Below are 9575 nucleotides of genomic sequence, written 5' to 3' on the forward strand. Positions count from 1 at the left end.
CAATGTTACTATCGTTTTCCACACTTGTGTTTCAAAGTAGCACCATGTTTTTCATATAAAGAGCCTCCTATGTTGTCTTTCATATACTAGTGGGAATTTTTCATTATAGAATTTGGATTGTATATTCCGGATGGGCTTCCTCGTCTTCATGAGCAAGTAGGTTAGATGCACACCCACTTAGTTTCCAGTTTGAGCTTTCATACACTTATAGCTCTTAGTGCATCCGTTGCATGGCAATCCCTACTCCTTGCATTGACATCAATTGATGGGCATCTCCATAGCCCATTGATTAGCTGCGTTGATGTGAGACTATCTTCTTTTTTGTCTTCTCCATATTAATCTCTACCACCGCATCCTATTCCACCCATAGTGCTATATCCATGGCTCGCGCTCATGTATTGCATGGGGGAAGAATAATCTGAAATGTGTTAAAAACTATGAACCAATTGCTTGGCTGACATCGGGGTAATACATGATTTATATTTTGTGTTAAGAAGATGGAGCATGACAAGGCTATATGATTTTGTAGGGATAGCGTTCTTTAGCATTTTTATTCTGAAAGGCATGATTGTTTGTTGGGATGCCTGAGTAATTATGTCCTTATATCAAACTATAGACTATTGATTAAAATCACTCGTGTCTTAATATTCATATCATGATTAGATTATATGATCAAGATTATGCTAGGTAGAATTCCACATCAAAAATATCTTTTTTTATCATTTACCTACTCGAGGACGAGCAGGAATTAAGCTTGGGGATCCTAAGACGTCTCCACGGTATCTATAATTTTTTAGTGTTTCATGCCAATATTCTACAACTTTCATATACCTTTGGCAACATTATATATTATTTTTTGGACTAACATATTGATCGAGTGCCTAGTGCGAGTTCCTGTTTGTTGCATGTTTTTTGTTTCGCAGAATACCCATATCAAACAAACTCCAAATGGCGAAAAAATACAGAGATTTATTTTGGAATATATGTGATTTTTGGGAAAAAGAATCAATGCAAGACAATGCCCGACGGGACCACAAGCTCAGATGGCGCACCCCCTACTCTGGGCGTGCCGGGTAGTCTTGTGGGGGCCTTGTAAGGTAGTTGGTGCCCTTCTTTCACTGCAAGGAAGATAATACCGGGAAGAAAATCATGTTAAAATTTCAGCCCAATCGGAGTCACGGATGTCCGGGAATTTAAGAAACGGTGAAGAGCCATAAAACAGGAACGCGAAATAGAAAGAGACATCCAATCTCGGAGGGGATCCTGCCCCTCCGCAGCCATGGCGGCCATGGAACAGAGAGGGAACTCTCCTCCCATGTAGGGGAGGCCAAGGAAGGAGAAGGAGGGGGGCTCTCTACCCCTCTCTCCCGGTGGCGCTGTAATGCCGTTGGGGCAATCATCATGATGGCGATCTACACCAATAACTTCGCCGCCGTCATCACCAACTCTCTCCCCCTCTATGTAGCAGTGTAACACCTCTTCTCCCCGCTGTAATATCTACTTAAACATCATGCTTCATGTTGATGACACACAAGTATAGGGGATCAATTGTAGCCTTTTCAGTAAGTAAGAGTGTCGAACCCAACGAGGAACAGAAGGAAATGACAAGTGGTTTTCAGCAAGGTAATGTCTGCAAGAGCTGAAATTGTAAGTAACAGAGTAGTTTGATAGCAAGATAATTTGTAACGAGCAGGTAATGATTGTTGGGGAACGTAGTAATAAATGAAAATTTTCCTACGTGTCACCAAAATCAATCTAGGAGATGTTAGCAACGAGAGAGAGGGAGTGCATCTTCATACCCTTTAAGATCGCTAAGCGGAAGCGTTACAAGAACACAGTTGATGGAGTCGTACTCGCAGCGATTCAAATCACGGAAGATACGATCCAAGCGCCGAACGGACGGCGCCTCCGTGTTCAACACACATACAGCCCGGGGATGCCTCCTCCTTCTTGATCCAGCAAGGGGAGAGTAGAAGTTGAGGGAGAGCTCCAGCAGCACCATGACATGGTGGCGGTGGAGCTCGTGGTTCTCCGACAGAGCTTCGCTAAGCACTATGGACGAGGAGGAGGTGTAGGAGGAGGGAGGGTTGCGCCAGGGGAAGGGGGAATTGCTGCCCTCTCTCTCCCTCACTATATATAGGGGGAAGGGGGAGGAGTAGGTGCCCTAGGGTTTCCCTAGGGGAGGGGCGACGGCCACAGGGGAAACCCTAGATGGGTTTGGGTGCCCCACCCCTAGGAAACTTGCCCCCCAAGCCGGGAGGGGCGGCTGCCCTAGGGGAGGCGCCCCCACCTCTCTAGGTTACGTGAGATGGGGTGGCAGGGCCGCACAGCCCCTTAGTGGGCTAGTGTGCCCCCTCCCCTTGGCCCATAAGGCCCCCCAATGCTTGTCGGGGCCTTCGAAACTCCTTTCAGTCACGCATGTCGTCACCTGGTACTCCCAGAACAATTCCGGACTCCAATACCCTTCGTCCAATATATCGATCTTCACCTCCAAACCATTCCGGAGTTCCTCATCACCTCCGGGTTCTTATCCGGGCCTCCGAACAACCTTCGATAACCACATAGTATTCCCATTACAACTCTAGCGTCACCGAACCTTAAGTGTGTAGACCCTATGGGTTCGGGAACCATGCAGACATGACTGAGACATCTCTCCGGCCAATAACCAACATCGGGATCTGGATACCCATGTTGGCTCCCACATGTTCCACGATGACCCCATCGGATGAACCATGATGTCGGGGATTCAATCAATCATGTATACAATTCCCTTTGTCCACCGGTATGTTACTTGCCCAAGATTCGATCATCGGTATCCCCATACATTGTTCAATGTCGTTACCGGCAAGTCTCTTTACTTGTTCCATAACGCATGATCCCGTGGATAACTCCTTTGTCACATTGAGCTCGTTATGATGATGCATTACCGAGTGGGCCCAGAGATACCTCTCCGTCATGCGGAGTGACAAATCACCAACAGACACTTTTGGAGATACCTGTAGTGCACCTTTATAGCCACCCAGTTACGTTGTGATGTCTGATACACCCAAAGCATTCCTACGGTATCCGGGAGTTGCACAATCTCATGGTCTAAGGAAATGATACTTGACATTAGAAAATCTCTTGCAAACGAACTACACGGTCTTGTGCTCTGCTTAGGATTGGGTCTTGTCCATCACATCATTTTCCTAATGATGTGATCCCGTTATCAATGACATCCAATGTCCATGGTCAAGAAACCACAACCATCTATTGATCAACGAGCTAGTCAACTAGAGGCTCACTAGGGACATGTTGTGGTCTATGTATTCACACATGTATTATGGTTTCCGGATAATACAATTATAGCATGAACAATAGAAAATTATCATGAACAAGGAAATATAATAATAACTATTTTATTATTGCCTCTAGGGCATATTTCCAACAGTCTCCCACTTGCACTAGAGTCAATAATCTAGTTACATTATGATGAATCAAACACCCATAGAGTTGTGGTGCTAATCATGTTTTGCTTGTGGAAGAGGTTTGATCAACGGGTCTACAATATTCAGATATGTATGTACTTTGCAAATCTCTAGGTCATATTGTAGATGATGCTTCCACGCTCCACTTGGAGCTATCCCAAATGGTTGCTCCACTATACGTATCCGGTTTGCTACTCAGAGTCATCCGGATATGTGTTAAAGCTTGCATCGATGTAACCCTTTACACCGAACTCTTTATCACCGCCATAACCGAGAAACATTTCCTTATTCCTAAGGACAATTTTGACCGCTGTCCAATGATCCACTCCTGGATCACTCTTGTACCCCCTTGCCAGACATGTGGCAAGGCACATATCAGCTGCGGTACATAGCATGGCATATTGTATAGAGCCTACGGCGAAGGCATAGGGGACGCCCTTTATCCTTCCTCTTTCTTCTGCCGTGGTCGATCTTCAAGTCTTAACTTCACACCTTACAACTTAGGCAAGAACTCCTTCTTTGACCGATCCATCTTGAACTCCTTCATGATCATGTCAAGGTATGTGCTCTGTAAAAGTCTTATCATGCGTCTTGATCTATCTCTATAGATCTTGATACCCAATATGTAAGCAGTTTTACCCAGGTCTTCCATTCAAACAACCCTTTATGCTTTCCAAAAGTTCTATATCATTTCCCATCAATAGTATGTCATCCACATATAATATGAGAAATGCTACAGAGCTCCCACTCACTTTCTTGTAAATACAAGCTTCTCCATAAGTCTGTATAAACCCAAGTGCTTTGATCATTTCATCAAAGTGAATGTTCCAACTCCGAGGTGTGTGCACCAGCCCATAGATGGAGCGTTGGAGCTTGCATACCTTGTCAACATTCTTAGGATCGACAAAACCTTCCGACTGCATCATATACAATTCTTCCTTAAGGAAACCGTCAAGGAATGCCGTTTTGACGTCCATTTGCCATATTTCATAATCATATAATGCAACAATTGCCAACATGATTTGTACGGACTTCAGCTTCGCTATGGGTGAGAAGGTCTCATCGTAGTTGAAAGAACATGCGGTGCCCCCATGTTTGGTTTTGGTAATTGATGACAATCTCTATGGACTAATGGTTGCCTTGAGTTATATTTGAAGGTTTTGTCCATAGGCTTTTCGTGGAGTACATGTGTTGGTTTCAAGGAGAGTTTGTGTCTACCAAGGTGCTATTCAAGGAATTACCTAAAGATTGGTCTTCTGAGAGGTTGATCAAGACTAAGTCAAAGAGTGAATCAAGTTGATCAACCCACAAAGCGTAGAAGATGTACCGAGAGGGATCAAGTGATCCCATGGTATGGTAAGCATTGTCAATTACGCTTTGTGTACTAACCCATGGTCTTCGTGAGGGTTCTTTGTGGGGTTAGGTTGCGGTGTGCAAAGTTCAAGTGGAGCATCACGAAGAGATCAAATGCTTGAAGCTTGTCGTCCTTTGTGGTGACAATGGACTTGTGAAGATGTGCAGAAGAGTGGCTCACCCATAGTGGAGTATGGGGGAGCAATCAACTAGTCTTCATCGAGTCAACACAATCAAGAAAGGTTGCGGTGTGCAAGTTCAAGTGGAGCATCACGAAGATATCAAATGCTTGAAGCTTGCCGTCCATTGTGGTGAGGCTTTCTTGTTCTATCTTCACCACGGGTTGTCACAAGCATAGGTTCTCTATATGCCTATTAGTAAGCTTGTGAACCCATTTGCTAGTTGTGTGTGAGAATGATAGGCCTTGCACTGTGTGCCTCTTTCTTCCAAGACTATATTGATGCTTAATGCTCATCCGTACTTTAGTATTCTCAAGTGCGTTGTCGTGACTCACACACATCGGTTTTGGTTGAGCCTATTCTTAAGTTGCCTCTTTTACTTGTTGCTCGACCATGTGTTTGTTGCAAGTGCTAGGTTTAGTTTCCTTTTGCTCTCTTGCACTTTTTGTTAGTTTCCATTGATTTTGGGGGAGCTATGATCCTATTTTGTGCACTTTGTATCCAAATACAAACATTCTCTTGTGTGCACAAATCATGGGGAGCTTCTCTAGTTTCTCTAGAAGAACACTCATATGCTCATATCATAATATCCTTTATTCCTATGGCTCTTAGGATATCTAGTCTAGTTGGTTCAATTGATACCGTTGATTGCTTTCTTCAATTGGTATCTTTTGATTTCTTGTGTCCCTCTTTGTTATGTCCTTATGGCATATCATTCCTTTAGCAATCTTTGGGCCTCAATATAGTTTGTCTTCCTCCAAGTATTTATCGTTGGATATGTGTATTGCATTCCTCTCTCTTGTTGAGAAATACACAACTTATGGAGGAACTCAATCTATATTGGCCTTCTAAGCTTTTCTCCCATTTTGGCAATCGATGCCAATGGGGGAGAAGTTTCAGAGAGTTTTGTGGAGGTTTCGGAGAGTTTTGTGGAGAAGTCTTCAGAGTTTTCTCCTTGCTTTAGTTTTGTTCCTAAGCATTTGCATCTCATACGCATGCATTATTGGTTGTTGCATTGCATGGTGATGCATAATTCCTTGTATTAAACTCTCTTGAAAGTGATTGTCATCAATTACCAAAATGGGGGAGATTGAAAGAACATGCGGTGCCCCCATGTTTGGTTTTGGTAATTGATGACAATCTCTATGGACTAATGGTTGCCTTGAGTTATATTTGAAGGTTTTGTCCATAGTCTTTTCTTGGAGTACATATGTTGGTTTCAAGGAGAGTTTGTGTCTACCAAGGTGCTATTCAAGGAATTACCTAAAGATTGGTCTTGTGAGAGGTTGATCAAGACTAAGTCAAAGAGTGAATCAAGTTGATCAACCCACAAAGCATAGAAGATGTACCGAGAGGGATCAAGTGATCCCATGGTATGGTAAGCATTGTCAATTATGCTTTGTGTACTAACCCATGGTCTTCGTGAGGGTTCTTTGTGGGGTTAGGTTGCGGTGTGCAAAGTTCAAGTGGAGCATCACGAAGAGATCAAATGCTTGAAGCTTGTCGTCCTTTGTGGTGACAATGGACTTGTGAAGATGTGCGAAAGAGTGGCTCACCCATAGTGGAGTATGGGGGAGCAATCAACTAGTCTTCATTGAGTCAACACAATCAAGAAAGGTTGCGGTGTGCAAGTTCAAGTGGAGCATCACGAAGAGATCAAATGCTTGAAGCTTGCCGTCCATTGTGGTGACAATGGACATGTGAAGATGTGCGGAAGAGTGGCTCACCCATAGTGGAGTATGGGGGAGCAATCAACTAGTCTTCATCGAGCCAACACAATCAAGAAAGGTGGTCCAACTTGAGGAAGTCAAGATTGTCATCATCTAGCTCAAGTGGACCATGTGCAAGGCAAAGGTTTGACCTTGATAGGTTTTCTATTTTACCGGTCTCATGATGGTAGTTGGGAGACCGGGTTATAGGATCGATTGCCGTACTATCAAGGGGGGCTCTCGAAGATTAGCTTGATCGTATCGTTCGTTGAGAGCTCAAACCATTGCATCCTTGCACCATCTTTCTTGGTTCTTGTTTGGTTCTCTTTGTGAATCTTAGAGCTTATGGTCATCTTGATGACAAGCTTGAGTTCATCGAAAACGGAGTTCGCATGCCTCTTCTTTGATGTTTTCGATGTTGGAGGTTTTGCCATTTCTTCTCGGTTGGAGGTTTCACTCCTCTTTTTGTTAGGCATACCTCCCCTGCCTCCGCTGTTTTGATGCTACTCGCCGTCTTGTTTCCAACAAGCTTGAGTTTGCTCAATTCGGAGCTCATATGCAGAAGTTATGGCAGTTCTTGTTTTCTTGAGTGTGGTTTTGTCAGGGTCCCAGCGGTAGTACCGTGGTACCCAGCGGTAGTACCGCTGAGGGGTCACAAGTGACAGTACCGCTCTGCAGCGGTAGTGCCGGCGGTGACTCCGCAGCTGTACTACCGCTGGCTTACTAGGTCCCTACCGCGTCGATTCGAGGGGTCTTTTTCTGTGTCAGATTATGCGGTACCTCGCTGCGGCAGTACCGCTCCTTAGCGGCAGTACCGCCCTTCCTCCGCGGTAGTACCGCCCGGTTCCCCCTTTCGCTTTACCCTTCGTTCTGCGCGGCAGTATCGCCGAAGGGAGCAGTAGTACCGCTGTCTCCTGCGGTACTACCGCCCCAAGGTTCATGTTTTGTTGCTCCTTTTCCCTGTTTCTTCCACCTGAGCGGTAGTACCGCTTGTGGAGCGGTAGTACCGCTCGTGTGCGGGCTGAGCACATAACGGTTGGATTTTCCCCCTCCTATAAAAGGGGGTCTTCTTCCCCAATGGATCTTATTCTTTTAGCTCGTGTTCTTCCCCATTGTTGACCTTCTTCGAGCTTGCTAACTCTCAATCCCTCCATGGTTTCTTGCTAGTTTTTGAGGGAAAAGAGAGAGGAGATCTAGATCCACATTTCCACCAATCACTTTCTCCTCTATGTGAGGAGAACCCCTTGGATCTAGATCTTGGAGTTCTTTGTGTTCTCTTTCTTGTTCTTTCTCTCATTTTCCTCCCTAGCATTAGTTGCTTCGGTGGGATTTGAGAGAGAAGGACTTGGGCACTCCGTGTGCCCTTGCCATTGCATTTGGTGCATCGGTTTGAGTTCTCCACAGTGATACGTGGAAGCTACAAGTTGAGAAGCTTATTACTCTTGGGTGCTTGGTACCCTTGAGCTTGTTCCTCTTGGGTGCTTGGGCGCCCTAGACGGTTGTTGGTGTTTGGAGCTCAATCATTGTGGTCTAAAGCTCCGGGCAAGCATCGGGGCCTCCAATTAGGTTGTGGAGATCGCCCCGAGCAATTTGACGGGTTTCGGTGACCGCACCCAAGGGTTGCCAAAGTGTACGGGTTCAGTGACCGCCCCAAGGGTTGCCATTTGTACGGGTTCGGTGACCGCCCTCAAGGGTCCCTTAGTGGAATCATGGCATCTTGCATTGTGCGAGGGCGTGAGGAGATTACAGTGGCCCTAGTGGCTTCTTGGGGAGCATTGTTCCTCCACACCGCTCCAAACGGAGATTAGCATCCGCAAGGGTGTGAACTTCTGGATACATCGTCGTCTCCGCGTGCCTCGGTTATCTCTTACCCGAGCTCTTTACTTATGCACTTTACTTTGTGATAGCCATATTGTTTCTTGTCATATATCTTGCTATCACCTAGTAGTTTATCTTGCTTAGCATAAGTTGTTGGTGCACATAGGTGAGCCTAGTTGTTGTAGGTTTTGTGCTTGACAAATTAAACGCTAGGTTTATTCCGCATTTGTTCAAGCCTAAACCGTAATTATTTTAAAAGCGCCTATTCACCCCCCCTCTAGGCGACATCCACGATCTTTCAGCAGTTAACCCCTTGAACTTGTCGATAACCCTTAGCGACAAGCCAAGTCCGCGTCAGTCTTCTTCTTAAAGATCCAATTATTCTCTATGGCTTGCCGATCATTGGGCAAGTCTGTCAAAGTCCATACTTTGTTTTCATACATGGATCCTATCTCGGATTTCATGGATTCAAGCCATTTGTTGGAATCCAGGCCTGCCATCGCTTCTTCATATTTCGAAGGTTCACCGTTGTCTAACAACATGATTTCTAGGACAGGGTTACCGTACCACTCTGGCGCGGAACGTGTCCTTGTGGACCTACGAAGTTCAGTAGCAACTTGATCTGAAGTTTCATGATCATCATCATTAACTTCCTCTCCAGTCGGTGTAGGCACCATAGAAACATCTTCCTGAGCTGCGCTACTCTCCGGTTCAAGAGGGAGTACCTCATTAAGTTCTACTTTCCTCCCACTTACTTCTTTCGAGAGAAACTCTTTCTCCAGAAATGATACATTCTTGGCAACAAAGATCTTTCCTTCGGATCTAAGGTAGAAGGTATACCCAATAGTTTCCTTAGGGTATCCTATGAAGACGCATTTTTCCGATTTGGGTTCGAGCTTTTCAGGTTGAAGTTTCTTGACATAAGCATCGCATCCCCAAACTTTCAGAAACAATAGCTTAGGTTTCTTCCCAAACCATAATTCATACGGTGTCATCTCAACGGATTTCTACGGAGCCCTATTTAAATTGAATGCGGTAGTCTCTAAAGC

The sequence above is a fragment of the Triticum aestivum genome, chromosome 6A, assembly GCF_018294505.1.
Source record: "Triticum aestivum cultivar Chinese Spring chromosome 6A, IWGSC CS RefSeq v2.1, whole genome shotgun sequence".
NCBI classification, from domain to species: domain Eukaryota; kingdom Viridiplantae; phylum Streptophyta; class Magnoliopsida; order Poales; family Poaceae; genus Triticum; species Triticum aestivum.